The following is a 12,595-nucleotide window of genomic DNA, read 5'->3' as shown; positions in this document are numbered from 1 at the left end:
AACAAGACGGTGCTTCAAAGTTAGGCCACATCCATCTGCAATCTTGAATTACAGATGGGCCAGATTGCGAGTGAGCTGAAAAATAGACAGCAAGAAGTGTTGTCGAGCTCAACTAAGCTCCCTCGCAATGATGAGGGTAACGGGAAGGAACAATGCTTAGCAGTCTCCTTGCTAAGTGATGACATGACTGTGGAAGTAGGGGAGAAGCGCATTGTGACCAACTTGAATGTGGTGATAACTGAAGACCCGCTAACCCATAGTTTGGAGAAGCCCGAGAAAATAGACCTTGAAGTTGTGTCCACCTTTAAGCCTCTAGATCTTGAGACAGAAGAAGTCCAACCACCAGTAACTCCGCAAAGATTGAAAGAGGAACAAATTGAGGAAAAAAAATATCGCAATAGTGGCTGCAGCGCAAAATGCTATGATCCCACCTAAAATGGGCGACCCAAGAATCTTCACGATCCCATGCTCTATTGGAGGGACCTTCAGTGGCCAAGCACTATGCAACCTTAGGGCAAGTATAAACATATGCGGTTGTCAATCCTCAAACAATTGAGTGTCAGTATACTTACGCCCACAAAGAAAACTCTCCTGCTTGCAGACCGATCTCGAATACATCGTGAAGGAGAGTTGAAAAATGCCTCAATTTCAATCGATAAGTTCATCCTGCCGGCAGACTTCCTCATTTTAGATTATAAAGCGGACAAAGATGCACCCATCATATTGGGACGACCATTCCTTTCAACCGGTCGCGCTCAAATTGATGTGAGCAATGGGGAAATCGTAATGTGCATTCATGGAGAAAAACTCCAGATTAAGGAAGTAAAGACCCTAGAAGACAAAGAAAAGAGAGAAAAACCATAATGGACATGAACAAACCAGCCAGAAATAAGTGGTCCCTGCATTATCAAATGATCACAACATATCTGGAACGCTCATTTTGGGAAACATAGATTCTTCAACTCTTCTCCATTACTCGGAATTTTTATTATCTTTTCAATTCTAATCTATCCTTATTTTACTGTCACTATCTTTATTTTAACCAAAATAAATAAATAAATAAATAAAATAAAAAAATAAAAAAATATATATATAAAAAATTTGATAACGAGTTTTATTTTGTTTTAAAATGATTTGACCCTGTCTTTGTTTTTCTTGCAACGATCGAGGCGCTGGATTGCGGACATGTCACGTGAAGAAGCACTTATCTTATTCCATCATTGCAACCCAAAGAAGAGAGATCACCGCAAAGATGGATGCGTCGCTACAATACGGGTGACAGAGTAAAATTTGGGGGTGCACTCTTCCTTATCTTTATTTCAAATTTTGCGCTATCACATCGCATGTTAGTTTTGCAATTTTTATCACCGCATCCTCTCTAATCACCACAATCATTTGACATCGATAAATTTAGTGAGTTACCGCATTTTGTTCTTTGCCAAATATGATTTCAATGATTTCGTATACACTAGAGTAAACTTCATCTTAAGATAGTCACCTCATGAAATATTTCTAAGAGTCATCGATAAACCTTATCTCTTTACAACGCATTCTAGAACATTGCATGACTTATTTTAATCTTTTGGCAATGAGGACATTGCCGCATTTTAAATTTGGGGGTGAGGTATTTATTTTCGACCTTGCTATTTTATTTCTTAAAAAAAATCAAGAATAACAACTCTACTGTCAACGCAATGGGAAACCCATGTTGATAAGAGATTGTAAATGATTTAGTAAGCGATCGTTTAGTTTTAAATGATCGTTTAGCATCTGGTAAGTGATAACATGCAGAAATGCACGTTATCATAGTGCTAAGTTCTCAAACAATGTTGAATTGCGTGGATGAAATATGTTATTTTGCGTCCATTAAGCATAAATTCTATAATATTGCAGTCGCATGCGTTCAGCGCATTAAAACTATTGATTTTTGTATTTTTGTGCAGAATATGCGTTAACGCAATGCAAAGATTGCGATCATAAGAATTCAATGGTCGAGTGCAACTTCACCGCAAGGCTTTGCGTTGATCATGCTTGCAAACATTCACCCAAGAAGGATCGTCGCAACTTGTTCAGCGCAACATGGTGGGCGCATTTGGGTGAAAGGCCAATTAAGAGCGATGGGACAGAAAGCTGATCACATTCCAATCCAAATTAAGATGATAGCCGATAATGGTCACAAAGTACATTCAGCTTTATCCGTGATAATTAATCGGCGTGTCGATCAACAATTAAAGTTGTCCCATCTGTACAACCGAGAGAGAGAAGCTGCCTTTCACCATTGATGCTCTATAAATACCAAGTGCATTCTTCAGAAAAGGGGTTCACCATTTTTTTACAACCAGTTGTTCAGTTCGCACGTCTTTGTTCTTAGTATTCTTTCATTTTAAGGCGGACGCGAGGGAGAAAGTTATGCCAGTAGATTGTTCCAGTATGCTTGGGAGAGCGCTGAAAGCTACAAAGACAGAGAGAGGGCCGACGCCTGTAGAAGCGGGAATATCTTTAGACCAGAATAGAGATTTCAGTGTAAAAAGCCTTGGTCAGCAAGGAATTGCTACCAAGCTCTCAACCTTTAACTTCCATTGGCATTTCTTACTCAACTCATTTATAAGAATGGAATTTCTATCTCTATATCTGTTCACTCTCTGTGATTCACGCATGAGTAGCTAAATCAGTTGAATGGGTTGAGAAGCATTTAGCTACCAAAACTAGGGAATCTTCATTCTTTGCAATTATCTTATTTATGTATGCTTCATTCGTCCATTAGGGATACTCGGGAGGATAGTCTAAGGATAGGATCTAGACTTGGGAAGGTCAGGTCAGAATCTAAGCTCGGGAGAGTCAGATTAGAACACATATTACAAGAGATAGGCGCTTAGGAATGAGCACTGTTTGTTATCAACGCATCGCATGCATCTTAGAGATAGAATACGATTGTATGGGATCACCTTGCTTTCATGCATTTTGCGTCATCGCATAGGACAAGAGTAGAGACTTAGGAATAAGCTCTATGGACACTTTGCATTCAACACATGCGTCCTCGATTTCTGAGCATCGCATTTACATTGGAAAATGACTTGCTATGCATGGTAGTAACATGATCTCATAGTTTGACGCATTCTCGACTAACGCTAGCTAAAGATCTTCTCAACCCGTTCATCGCATACTCATTGCATCTATCAATGCAACTGTCTTTTCTCAAATCTGCCGCTTTTATTTATTTCTTTTTCATCAACGCAAACAAAAACCAAACACTTTATTTATTTACCCGGTTACCACAAAGTTTTCATCAAAATTACCAACACAATCTATTTTCACAAGTCCCTGTGTTTGACCCTGGACTTACTAGGAAACTTAGAGGAATTTACATTTGAATTCCACTGGGGAAATTTGAGTGCACAACGCAATTCAATCAATGTATATCATCCATATTTCCACTTAATAAAATACGCGCATCAGGAAGCGAACGAGTGATCATTTGTAAGCGACCGTTGGTCTTGTGGACTCCATTCGTTTAATAAAGAAGTTGTTCATAGTTTAACTACTTTCTTGGAGGTTATATTCATCTGTTATGTTACTAAAGTGTAATACCCTAACTCTTAATCTGAAGGGAATGAGGTTAAATAAGGAAATAGGATAGAACAAATAAAATTCGAGAAAATTTAGATAAAAATGATTCAAGTGTTATCTATATGTTGGTGGGTGCAAAAGGGCATACAAATGTGAGGGTATCTGAGAGCAAAATCAGCGAGAGCACTGAAGAACGAGAGCATTGAGAGCAGAATCAACGAGAGTGGAGAGAGCGAGAGAATGGGAGAGAGCGAGAGTGGAGAGAGCGAGAGAATGGGAGAGAGCAAGAGTGGAGAGAGCGAGAGAATGAGAGAGAGAGAGAGTGGAGAAAGCGAGAGAATGGGAGAGAGCGAGAGTTTGAGCGAGAAAGTGGGAGAGAGTAGGAGCCACGAGAGCAAAACCAGCGAGAAAGTTGGAGAGAGAGAGAATCACGAGAGCGAATCCAGCGAGATTGGGACTGATGGACACATTGGACGAGAATTGGGTGTGTTCATTAGTAATAAAGATAAATAAATCAGAAATTAAGCAGATGAAGTGGCAAAAGGAGATTACATGCAGGAAGATTTTTATCAACTTAAGTAGGGGGTGTACGGTTGAGATTACATGCAAACTAAGATAATTTTGATTGGCAAACCCAGAATTAGACAACTCAAAGCTCGGTTAGCCAGAGTTAGCGTGGGTAGCCTAAGGAAGAGCCATTTGTATGGTGAGTTTTCGTGAGGAAAGAGGATGGGAACGACTTTAAATAGGAGGCCTCAGCATGAAGATTAAACTCATTCTAAACAATTTCAGAAGTGAACATCCTAAGTAGAAGGTGAACATTTAGTGGGAAAGCTGTCGTTGGTGGTGGAGGCAAGGAATTCGAAGGAGGTGCTGCACAGATTCATATTCTGTTTGAGTAGGGATGTTTGCAAGTAAATTGCATTAGGAGGATTTACTGACGGTGGTTACTATATGTTTTGATTTATGCATGTATACATATATGTATGATGCGTATATGTTGAGATAATGTCAAATATGTATGAAAAGGGGTGCATGGTTTTTAATATTGTTGTGAATACCGTGATGTTGCATGTGTATGTACGGTGGAAACTAGAATTATACCCGGGATATGGTTAAAATGCTTGAAAAGAGTGCTTGGCAGGGAAATATGGTCGGCTTCGGTCGACGGGAAATGATAGTCGATGACGACCGGCGGGAAAATATGGCCAAGTTACCTAAGCATAACAAGCGGGAAAGAAATGGTCGATGTGCACATTTGCGGGAAAATGGAGTATAGGGAAAGTTTCCATAAAATTATTGTTGTGTTGTTGGGTTGACAGTAGTTGACTATCAACAGGAAATGAAACAGTGGCTTGGCTGAGGAAATGAATTTGAAATGGTATTAATGTGTTGTTGATTGCATGCTGTTTTGCCCAAAAGTTTATTTTTGATAAGCCAAGGTTTCGTTTATAAAAAATATATATACCACTCACTGGGCTTATTAGCTCATGTTTTCCAAATGTTTTCTTATATCCTCCCCCCCCCCCCCCCCCCCCTCCCCCCCCCCCCCCCCCTCTAGGTAGCAAAGCGGAGCGTTCGAAGAGGGGTCCACCACCCACCATCACCATCTCAGAATTTGGTAAACTCTCAGGGCACAGCTCAGGCCATGTAACAAAGTGTAGAGAAAATTTAATTATATGTATAAATGAATAGGGGGAATACTGTAAACTTATTAAAGTCTGTAATAAATATGGGGAAAATATTGAATATAAGTATTGTCTTAGGATGCTATTAGTTACCCTCACGTTTCCTTCCCGGTCTTGGGGTTTAAGGCTTGGGAGGGGGTGTGACATAAAGAACTTTAAGAATTAGTTTCCTAACAAATTGGTATCAGAGTAAAATACCTGGGCAAGCATGGTTTAGAAATGCTTTGAAGTTGAAATACTAGAAACTGCCGACCATAGAGGAGAACTTGGCATTCTTGGTGAAGAACGTAGAGAATCAGGGGTTACAAGCAGAGAAGCCTCAACAGATACTCTCCTCTCATGTTACAGAATTGGCCAAGGGAAAGGAAAAAGTGACGGGAGAGGGAGAAAGATTGAATACCCGTAATGTGTGTGAAGTAAATAGTTCGGGGAAAGCATCCAGAGAAGATATGATTGGCGACCGAAGCAAATTCAAAAAAGTCGAAATGCCAGTATTTAGCGGAAGCGATCCAGATGCGTTGTTATTCATAGCAGACCACTATTTTCAAATTCATAAGTTGACGAAAACTAAGATGATAGTGGCAGTTGTGAGTTTCGACGGTGCCATAATAGATTGGTACCAGTCGAAAGAGGGCAAAGAACCGTTCAAGGATTGGAAGGACTTGAAGAAAAGAATGTAGGTGCGATTTGGATCTTTAAGAGAGGGGTTCATCTGTGGAAGATTTCTGGCTATTAAACAAGAAACAATGATGGAAGCATATCAAAATTTATTCGATAAGTTAGTGGCACCGTTGCCGCATCTATCGAACGAGGTCCTTGAGGATACATTCATGAATGGTTTGGCACCATGGATAAAGACGGAAGTTAAATGATGGGAACCCATCGGATTAGCACAAATGATGTCGCTGGCACAATGAGTCGAAGATAAAGAAAATGCACGAGCTGAAGCTGGACGAGCGCGAATATATGGGGGTATGTTCCACAATTCGAATACTTCCAGATCTAATATTGACAATGTAAATAAATCAGTAAGAGGGAATGATTTGAAAGAAGGGGAGAAAACCGGAGAGTTGTTTCGAATGAGGACCATTACATTGCGAGCAACATCAAGTAATGATAATCTGAGAGAAATTTCGGCGAGAAGATTAACAGATGCTGAATTCCAATCGAAGAGAGAAAAAGGGCTCTGTTTCCAGTGCAATTAAAAATACACTGTTGGACATCAGTGCAAAGGGCGAGAGTTGAGAGAATTGAGATTGATGGTGGTACAGGAATTAGGGGAGGAGTGGGAGCTGTATGAGGAAGATGAAGCGAGAGAAACGACGTCAGAATTGCGTATGCTGACGCTAAGTAAGGAAATTTCATATGTTAGTGAACTTGTAGTGAACTCAGTTGTGAGGTTGATGAACCGACGAACAATGAAGATTGCGGGGGGATATTAAAGGAGAATCGGTAGTGGTATTGATAGACTATGGATCAACATATAATTTCATATCAGAGAGTTTGGCGAATCGATTGCACTTGAACGTCACAACCACCCAGCTACGGAATAGTTTTAGGATCGAGACCTACGTTGCGAGGCAAGGGAGTATGAAAAAATGTGGAAATTAGGCTTGGGGATTGGAGAATATGTGAAAGTTTCGTCCTGCTGGAATTGGAAGATGTTGACGTGATTTTAGGGATGCTGATAACTTGTAGAAATACAAGTTATTTATACTGCTTTATTTAGATATTGCGGTTAAAAGAGAGGAAATTTGCGTCAATTGTATGGAAATGGGCTGAGAAATGCAAGAATTATAAATTGTTGTCAATACACCCACTGACACCATTGTGATGGTAGAAAAAAAATATTTCAAGTCTGTTTTGCAGGAAATCAAGTCACCGTATGCGTTCATGGCTCGCATTGCGCCCATCATTCAGTAATGAATAAACGATCAACGCAATGACAGCACATGCGACAGTCGATCCAGAGCTGAACTTCAACCGCATGCGGTGATAAAAACAACACGCATGCAATCACACGATCGAAAGATTCAAATGAGCAACGCAATTGCAGAGGATTTTGACATGTGTACAACTAACTGTTGTGCATTTTCGATGGATTGATTGCATAACAGAAGGAATATTTATTCCACAATTTTTAGAATTTCCATAACAATAATGTGGGGTCCACACGGTAGAGAGTCAGAACATTCATCTATAAATACCCTTAGAGAATTCACTGAAAAAATATACTTGATATGAGGCTATTTTGATATTTGTATATTGAGAGAGAGGCTAATCTAAGTGCTGATCGGAAAAGTTTCAAGAAGAAAAGAGGCAAGGCCGAGAGGTGAGTCTCAGGGCGGATCATTCCAAATCTCCGTCGTGAAGCTCTGTACCTAAATCAACTCTACCGGTTGATCAAGCTTGAGAGGGACGTTCATCCTTCCATTCACTCCATACGCCGGCAAGTGATCTCTTTATCCAGATCTATGTCAAGATGTTGGCACTCTTCTGTATTTGTTTCTATCTCTATCATCAATTGTATCTCATCTTCTTAGTCTAAATCATTCACACCATGTATCAGACCCTTGATTTTATAATTAAATGTCATGATCATTTTGATCTCCATATTTCTGTCTATTTCCATTCCTCCATTAATCGCTTTCTCCATGATGTTTTCTTAATCCCTTGGTAATTAGAATGAATTAAACAATTAAATTAATTTATGTTAAAGAAATAAATATATTCAGCTAAAGCATGCTAGACAACATCTTCATCTGTGAGAGCAGAAGTGAAGATGCCATTCTGATCTGTCGAGAGAAGGTTAGAAGAGTGTGTTAACTAAAGCGTGAAGTACTTCCAGAGATGGAAGCAACCTTGCGTTCTTTACGTTCATTCCTGTTTCACCACAGAGATGTGGGAACATGGTCGATCACCGAGAGGTGTACGCCAAGGGAAAGCGGAATCGTAGTTATATCTTTAACGCAATTAATGAACTTGCGATGTTTGTACTAATTATCTTTTCTCTTTCTGCTTCATACATAAAGCCTTGCCACTGCATAACACGATTGTTTGTATAATCTTCACAGTCAGTCTCAAACTTGGTATTATGTATCGTGTAACCTATATCTTATATCATCATAGCTTAAGTTTACTTTTATTGCACTTTATTTTACTGCACAACTTTATTTTATCGCAATTTTTAGTTTACCGCATGATTTTACTTTATCGCATGTACAAACCTCACTTTTATTAAATTGAAAAACCCCAGTCGCATATATCACGAATGTAACACAATTAACCTAAAACAATCCCTATGTTTGACCTCGAAGTGGTGGAATTATACTTGGTTTCAACGTAGGGAAACTTATGTGAACGCATAGCATACTACAAGCATTTTGTTAATAACGCATGCATCTAGAAGTAGTATCGCATATCATCGCATCATCGTATTATGTGTTACAAATTTATGGCGCCGTTGCCGGGGATCTAGTAACGGGGACTTGGACTTGTATCTTGCATTATAATCATCCATGCGTTGTATGACATAAGAAGATAAATTTTATGCCTTACAAGTTTCTGGCGTCGTTGCCAGGGATTGGATAACGGTTATTGTTTGAGAATGTTTGTGGTATTTTGCAGGACAGATATCTTTGTACTAGTTGTTCAACGCGGAGAGTAGTCTGACAGTTTATGAGTACTGGGACTCAACAAGAATTCGAATCTGACCTAGAGATCAAGCGTACATTTCGCGCACGGGCACGCCAGAATCGAGCAAGGTGAAAGAAAGCGGCTAATATGGCAGATAATAATGACAATGTGGCTCCCGCAGGAAATCAAGGGGCGGTATGGCCAGCGCAGGACCCACTGTTCCTTGCTGCTGACCGCAACATTCCTATGAAGAACTACGCGGCGCCCAATCTGTGCAAGATTCGAGATCTAGCCGGTCATGCTCCAAATGATCCAGAATGCAGGGCAATTTGGGGTCTGCAAGATGAAGACCCACATGCCCACCTGACCAGCTTTGTCAAGATGTGCGGCAATTTCTCAATACCTGGTGTTACCCCTGAGGGTATTAGATTATATTTATTCCCTTACACCTTGAGGGATGAAGCCAAGAGGTGGGCTTACTCACTGGAGCCAAATGAGATTACTTCATGGGATCCGTTGGTTGAGCGGTTCATGAAGAAGTTCTTCCCACCGGCTGTCAATGCAAGGCGATGGAAAGATGTGCTGAACTTTGAACGAATGAACAATGAGACTCTGAGTACCGCTTGGGTGCGATTTAGGAGATTGGTGAAGAACTGCCCACATATCGAGATACAGATTGCGTTTTGATGGAGACATTCTATAATGGCCTGAACAGATCAACGCAGGCTGTTGCTGACACCTCCGCGATAGAAGGTTTTATGGATAAGACGTATACCGAGGCCAAGGTCATCCTTGACTGCATCTCGCGGAACATGGATGACTGGATTGATGATGGTTATGGAGGCAGAGGCTCTGAAAGAAGAAGAAATGAAACTGCCATTGTCCTTGCGGAGACAATGACGACTCTGGCTGCTCAGATGGCCGCAGTAACCTCAATCCTCCAATAGATGGAAATCAATCAAAGAGCCATCCCCAACAATCAGCGGAATCCGCTGCGCCAGCTCAAGTGGCCGCAATCAATTGCGTTAATTATGGAGGGGCTCATGTAGCAGAAGTGTGCCCATCGAACATGCAACAAATATGCGCCATCCAGAACAACCCCTTCAGCAACATGTATAATCCTGGTTGGAGGAATCATCCTAACTTCGATTGCGGAGGTAATCCTAACCAAGGAGGGCCAAGCAACCATCAAGGTGGTAATTCATGGAATCGAAGAAACCCTCCTCACTTTCACCATAATTCTAATCAAGGGAAACAAAGGCAATCGCACAATTAGCAACCCTTATCTTCAAACAACTCTGGAAGCTCATTGGAGGCCCTACTCAAACAGTACATGGATAAAAATGACGCAGTGATACAGGCGTAGGTGTCTTCAATTTGAAATTTGGAGATTCAAGTGGGCTAGCTGGCTTCTGAGCTTAGAAATCGAGCATCTTGAACGTTGCCCAGCAACTCCGAAGCCCCAGGATCTCATGGAAAGAAGCAATGTCCCTAAGGACATTAGGCAGGTAAGCTGGATCGCCTGCAGAGTTGTGGATTATGCTCATTCAAAGAAAGTCATCTTTCGGTCCATATCTCACATCTATGTTTAAATGCTTTCTTTAATTTCTGTCTTTATGGATTTCTTAACTTTGTCTTTTACTACTTCATTTAATTTGTTTCATGACTTTATGCATTTATTCTTCAATTAACTCTCTTGCATTTATTTCTATGTTTTCTTTAGTTCCTTTAACTTTTCTGTATTTAATGCGTTATTCGTTAATTTGGTGAATGATTGAGTAATGAGAAGAAAATGATTACCGCAAGTCATAGCAACTTGCGTTGATGGAAAAAAAATTTATATAATAAAATAAAACACATTCAGTATGCATGGCGATAATGGACGCATCTTGAACCAACAAGATACACTTTGCGTTCACCCAACCCTAATGCATTGTGCTGAAGGGTGTGTTGCACGCGTGTGTGTCCTTTGCCCGTCCTTAGTGAAAATGCACTATGTTGAGGTAGTGTTGCGCTGGTAGCAATACCGTGCGCCCGATCCTCCAGAAATGCATTTAATTAAGGGGTGTGTTGTGGGATGCATGCGTTGTTGCCCGTCCTCTGCAAAGATGCATTTACGTTGGTGAACTCGGTGCGTTAAATATTTAACTTGCGTCCATTCGAATAAAAAATTAAATATAATTCTTTTTGCAAAATTGAGAAGTCCAATCGTTCCGTATTCCAAAGAAATGATGAGTCTGCAGACGAAAGGATATTTACTCTGAAACCTCATAAATGAGGGAAGTTTAAACGGCGGGCCTTTTGAGTGTCTCGAGCCCTACCACCACAAAAATAGCGTTGGGCCCACTAAGGCCCAACCTATAAATGGGCACTTCCCCCGTCTATGAGCACACTTGCTCCATTTGCAATATGAAACCCTAGTGCCCCTGCATACTGAGCTTTCTTCTTCCCTGAAACCCAAACGTTTTCCAGCTTTCTTTCACCTCAACATCCATGGCCGACCAAACTTCCCAAACTTCTGCTTCACCCTCAACACCTTCGACAGACCAACTCTCCATGCGAGATGCAACATTCCTTACTGCTAGTCGCCGTCTTGCTGCTCAACCTCACACTGTTCCTAGAATCGCCGGAAGACCCCGGCGAAACCCATTAGCCATCAGACAACTTCAATTCAAGAGGGGCAAAGTACTGAAAGCACCCCACTCCCAACAACAGCAGTCTCCACCGAAAGCGAAAAGAAGAGACGAGATGACAAAGAGGTATTTTGGAGCATTATGAGTAACCTGGAGAAAGGAGGAGGACTGCTTGAGGTTGGGGTTGTGAACCAGCCACTGCTTACGGAGGAGGTGACAGTGCAAGAGACAGAGAAAGTGCTAGAAGAGGAGACAAGGAGAAGCACTCTGGCCATAAAGGATCCTGCGGAAACTACGTAAGTAGAATCCTATGAAGGACCCATCAGAGTCGCGTTAGAGGTAGTCACGACAGAGAAGCAACCAGAGGTGGAAGAGAAGAAAAAGAAGAAAAAGAATAGCAAAGGAAAGAAGGTTGGAGAAGGTAAGCCATCCCATCATCGCAAAGCAGAGAAGACAATCAAAAAGAAGGAGGATGAAGAAGATGAGGAGGCCAAGCTAAGGAAGAGGAAAGAGAATGAAGAAAGAAACGAGCGCAGGCGTGAGGAAAGGTGCCTGAAGAAGGAAGAAGAAAAGAAGAAGAGGGTTGCAAACCCAGAGATGGATGGTGAATCTCCCTCCGTGACAGAGGACAGGGGGGAACCAACAAAACTTAGGGAGCCGGCGCAACCTGAAACAATGCAATTGGTTGTGATCGACGAAGGCGAAGAAGGAGATGATACCCCCCTGATGTAGGTAATAAGGAGAATGTGCTGCAAGGGTCTACTGTTGACCCTTCTATTTTGATCAATGCATTAGAAGAAGAGGAAAAGAAGAGAAAGGAAGAGGAAGAGAGGCAGGAGAAAATGGAGCGGGCGAAACTCATCATCACAAAAGGTAATCGAAAAAGAAGACTGCAAGATGCGAAGATGTGCCGCAATAATGAGATCTCGAGACTCGAAGAAATAAGGCGGCTCGAAGAGGAACAACGCCTTTTGTTGGCCTCTGAGCAGTTTGTAGAAGAGTTTGAAAGTGAAGAGAGAGAAGAGGAAGAAGAAGAAAAGAAAAAGAAGGTAGAAGAAGAAAGAAGAATGA

The sequence above is a fragment of the Benincasa hispida genome, chromosome 5, assembly GCF_027475165.1.
Source record: "Benincasa hispida cultivar pf3 chromosome 5, pf3_genome.v1.1, whole genome shotgun sequence".
In the NCBI taxonomy this organism is placed as follows: Eukaryota; Viridiplantae; Streptophyta; class Magnoliopsida; order Cucurbitales; family Cucurbitaceae; genus Benincasa; species Benincasa hispida.
Note: the sequence above shows the minus strand (reverse complement) of the source record.